We start from the raw sequence: 5,168 nt of genomic DNA on the forward strand, positions 1-5,168 counted from the left end.
TACAACAATGTAGTGTGGCACACATTTTTCAAAATCCAATTGCTCATCTATTTCAGGGCGAAATGAATTGGAACACTATTAGAACTTCATCTTGGTGGCTGACCTAAAGTGGAAATGCACGCAGCAGTGCTATCAAGCTGACATTACTTCTGGGGACTACATCAGGTTTCTAGGATTGTTTTTCATCATGAGTGTCCCTCATGGCCTTTTTATTCCTGGAAAGGGTGGAATTCCCTTTGAAGTAAAAGTGAGTTCTGCACGTGAGGTAAATGTGAGTCTCACCGCGGATGTGGTAGGATAAGGAGGGATTAGGATGAACGTAAATTACTCTTCCAACCCTTTTCGTGCACCTGTTCTTCCACCCAAAAACATCCTGCTGAAGCCCTTCTCTCCCCTCCCCTCCCCTCCTCCTCGTCCCTGCTCCTGCCCCCCACGCCCCAACCAAATAAAGCTTTTTGGTGAATCCATTTTCCACTTGTTAGTCAAGAGATGATTTAGCAGGTTTCCAAGGATTTTTGCAGAATGTGTTGAGAAAAATATTGAATTTCCCACATACAGTTTCCTTTGGGGCCGTGTGGTCAAGACGCAGCTGTGTTAACTGGTGAACTCTGCTGATGGACTGAAATCTCCTTGGAATACTGCATCCAAACTTGACTTGATCTCCCCAACCTAAGATTCCTGCTTTGTGTGAGTCTAAACTGTGAAAAGTAAAGGAAGAAACACTTAACAACCGGCCTGCTCATGCCTTCATAGATATTTTTTTAATGGCATCCATGCACGCTCCTTTAATAAGCTGAAAGAACTAGATAGGCTCATCATAGCAATTTCTCTTCACAGCTGCTGCACAGATGTAACTTGCTTTGAGAAAACCTAATTTAGGGGTGCCTGGGTGCCTCAGTCAGTTGAGGATCGACTCTTGGTTTCAGCTCAGGTCATGATCTCAAGGCCGTGAGATGGAGCCTCATGTGGGGCTCCATGCTCAACACAGAGTCTGCTTGTCCCCTTCTCTCCCCCTCTGCCCCTCTCACCACTCTCTCTCTCTCTCTCTAAGATAAATAAAATCTTTAAAAAAAAAGCAAGGAAAACCTAATGTATGGAAATCCAAATTTAACCTGAACTTTACAAAAGAATGACCCTTGAGAGTCTATGAGAAACTAATAATCCAAAGAACCTTAACCATTTGCTTAGTTCTGAAGGCTTTTCTATATTTAAAAATGTCTAAGCGTGCTCTGGAAGGCGGGCGGTGGGGGGGGGTTGTTTCAGTTTGTTGAACAGAGTGCTTGTGGCCACAAGTGAATGTGTGGATTTTCCACACACCGATGGGAGTCCAACACTTCTTATAGGATGCCATTGGTCATTCTGGGGGAAATGGCAGTTGTGAGGATTTGAGAATGAGCTAGAAATAAATGCCCTGGGTTGGACCTTGGACCCGAAGGGATTCCACAGACTTGCCTACTATGTAACAAGAGAAATGGTAGTACTTCCTTGATAGGTCAAGGTAGCTCTTAGGAGTCCCGGAAGCTGGAAAGGTGACTCCCTGGGGGTCTTTGCTAAAGGAAGACCCTGAAGCTTAGGATATGATTGATAACATAATGTATGATTTCTCACTCCCTGTGTAAAGCAAAATACACATCACTCTTGAATAATAATATACTGAGCTCCTACTCTGGGCCAAGCACCATGTCAAAACCTTACTGAATTAGTTTCCTCGGGCTGCTATAACCAAATACCACAAACTGGGAGGCTTGAAACAGCAAAATTTATGTTTTTATAGTTCTAGAGGCTAGAAGCCCCAAACCAAGGTGTTGGCAGGGCCGAGTTCCCACCCAAGCCTCTAGGGGCAGATCCTTCCTGGGCCTCTTCCGGCTCCTGGTAGCCGCAGGCATTTTGGTTTGCGGCAGCATAACACCAGTCTCTGCCTCCGTCTTCACAGAGAATTCTTCCGTCTGTGTGTCTTCTCCTCTTATAAGGACACCAATCACATTGGTTAAAGACCCACCTTCATTCATCATCTTAATTTGGTTATATTTGCAAAGACCCTGTTTTTCCAAATTTGGTCACATTTACAGTTACCAGGAGTTAGGACTTCAACATTTATGGGGAACACAGTTCAACTCCCAGCATTTACAGATCCCTGCTTTCATCCTTGCAACAATCCTGGGAAGAAGTCACTGTTATTACCCTCCTTTTGCAGTTGAAGAAACAGACTCAGGGAAATGGTATTATCGCGTGAGGTCACTGAGCTAGATTCGCGCTAGGATTCCATAATTGCTACTGAGGCCTGCTGACTCCTGCACCCACACATTTAATTCTGATGGAAGTGAGTTAATCTTTTTCATCTGTCTATGTGATAATTATAGCTAGAGCTTTATTTAGTAGGAATCAAGAGAAGGGACTTCCATCACCCATTTCTTAATTCTCCTTCAAGATCTTCTTGAACTGCTTGAAGGACATCATGTCATAAACCTTATTGGCAGTGGGGGACAAAGGGGTCATTCCAAAGTATCTGATGGTCACATTCATGTGGTTCGAATAGTCTCATCAATCTCCCAGTTAAAGCTACCAAAATTTTCCTGGCTCAGGTTTCTTATATGCGATTGTGTGTGTGTGTGTGTGTGTGTGTGTGTGTGTACGCACGTGTGTAGTTGAGATCAGAGCAACACAGCTAGAATTTTTTAGATGTTCAGTGGCAATGTGGTGCTACCAAGTATTTTTGGAAGTAGAGAAGTAATTGCTTTTTTTCCCCTCTCTCATGATTTATCCATGTTAACAAAAATAAAGATGGCTTGATGAGTTCAAAGAGAATCAAAATATTATTCACAGAAATTTTCCAGCTGTTTGGAAAAATCATACACTTTTCTTTCTTGGGCAATAGAAAAAACTCCTTGCCAGAGAAATGATTGAGTACATGGTAAAAGGGAGATTTGATTTCCCAGCCTGGTCACAAGTTATTTAACCCCTCCTGACGCCAGTTTCTCATTCATAAAATGTGGAAATGAGTAAAGATAATTAAGATACTTTCTATGTCAAATTATTGCTCTGAAAAGCTTTCATACAGTGTTGACATTTAAAAAAATGTTAGCTACAATTAATCATGAAAGCAAATAAACAATTTAGAATAAACACCCACCATTTTTCTGATTTGCTAATTGTTTGTTGTATTGGCGATGAAAATTTTTGGTTAATAATTATGTATTTAATGTCACTGATGAATGTATATGTAGAGTTTCTATGGCTGTGGGTCCTTTTACTCTTTGAAACACATAGTATAGATAATCTGTTGAAGTATCTCAGATCTAGAAACTTCCATGTACCTGGGGTAGGTTCCCTGATCGGCTGGTCCCACGCAGTGCCCGGGGTGTGGGCTTCTGCCTCAACACTATCCCGCCCCCTCTCTCCTGTAGGATGCTTGCGAGTTGTACCCTGCTCAGGTGGCACGGAGCCCAGCAAAGGCTCAGGGCAGGGTTACAAGTCCTTCTGCTGGGCAATGCCCGATGTATGTGGGCAGCTGGGAGAACGGGTCCATACCCCACAATAGTGAAAACTTCTGGTGAGGACAGGTGCCATTCCCCAAGGAGAGCCTGAGGGAATGGCTGCAGGACGGCATCCACATGGCGCTGAGAGAGCTCGTCCGCGCCTCTGGCCATAGAGCTCCGTCCAGGACGGCGGGCCCAGGTAGGCCCCCTCTGAACAACATCCCTTCTCCTCCAGTCCTCCAAATTCGTGCTCTAATTCCCAGTTCCTGCCAAGGTCTGGCTGGAGGAGGATGACCTTTAATAACAAACATACCCATGAAGCCACATAACAAGGGTCCATCGAGGTAGTGATATGGACTCAATGATTGCCTCCCACCCTGAATTCATAGCGTGAAACCGTATTCCCCAGTGGGATGGTATTTGTAGATGGGCCTTTGGGAGGTAAATAGGTGATGAGAGTAAAGTCCTCCTGCTGGAATTAGTGCCCTTATAAAAAAGGACATGGGAGAGCTTACCTTCTCTCTCTGTCCTCTGCCGGGCATGGAGACAATGAGAAGATGGCAGCTCAGGAACAGGGCTCTCACCATAACCTGAATCTGCAAGACCTTGATTTTGGACCTCCCAGCCTCCAGAAATGTGAGAAATTCATGTTTATTGCTTAAGCAATAAAGTTGATGGCATTTTTTTTACAGAAGCTCTCACTAACATAGGTAGGTATTCCTATGTCCCTTGTGTTAGTAAATGAACAGATGTTAAACTCTGTCCCCTCACCTGTCTAAAGCAGCATCAGTAAAGTACACTTTTACTGACTAGTTTTCTTGCTGTGTAGGGCCCTACGAGGCAGTGAACTGAGATATAAAAGATGTGTTACTTTATTTATTTACTTGTTTGTTTTCTTTCATAATTGAGATTTTATTGAGATGAGGGTTAGTACATAGATATTTCGATTTATACACTTCTGAAAATTTGTGCTGGAAATTTTAGAAGTCCTATAGTTGTGATTCTTTTCTAAAGTTATTCCAGTGACTTTCTAGCTCAAAATTTATAGGCAGCTCTTCTTTAAGAGGATATTGAGTGCCAATATCTTCAAATATTGATTAGCTGTTACATTATAGGTCCCACTAATTCACAATATAATATATACACCACATGCCCCAAATTTCAGTCGTTCACGGCACAGAAAAAAAGTTATTAGAAAAATGGGACCACCATGACCAATGAATGATGGGACAGAGGACACACAGTTCGGCTAGGGAGAGCCAAGACCAAGGAGTGGTTTTCTTTTGGGAACACTTCCTCAAAAACCACATGGGAATAGAATTGACCTAACATGTTCGAGACATATTAAACGCGCAACTGCGACTCCAAATTGCCTGTCAGTATGCTTTGTGTTACCAGTGTAGAAACTAGCCCTTCTCCAGTCTACAGAGTGTTAAACCAACACTCAAGACAGTCAACCCCTGGAATAATTCAGTATCTCACTGTTTTCTGGTTGTACCAAAACATAAACAGCAGGCAAATGATTTGCCTCTTAATAAAAGCGCTTACACTTAAAAAATAGGATGAGGTTAGATGTCCTCCTTATTAAAAGTGTTTCCACTGAAAAACACCCGCTTGCAAAATAATTGGTAACAATATTCCTCTGGATTGTTCAGGAAGGGAGACAGCACTGATAAGACCTGATAGGTGATA

Source organism: Ursus arctos, unplaced genomic scaffold (assembly GCF_023065955.2).
Source record: "Ursus arctos isolate Adak ecotype North America unplaced genomic scaffold, UrsArc2.0 scaffold_3, whole genome shotgun sequence".
NCBI classification, from domain to species: Eukaryota; Metazoa; Chordata; class Mammalia; order Carnivora; family Ursidae; genus Ursus; species Ursus arctos.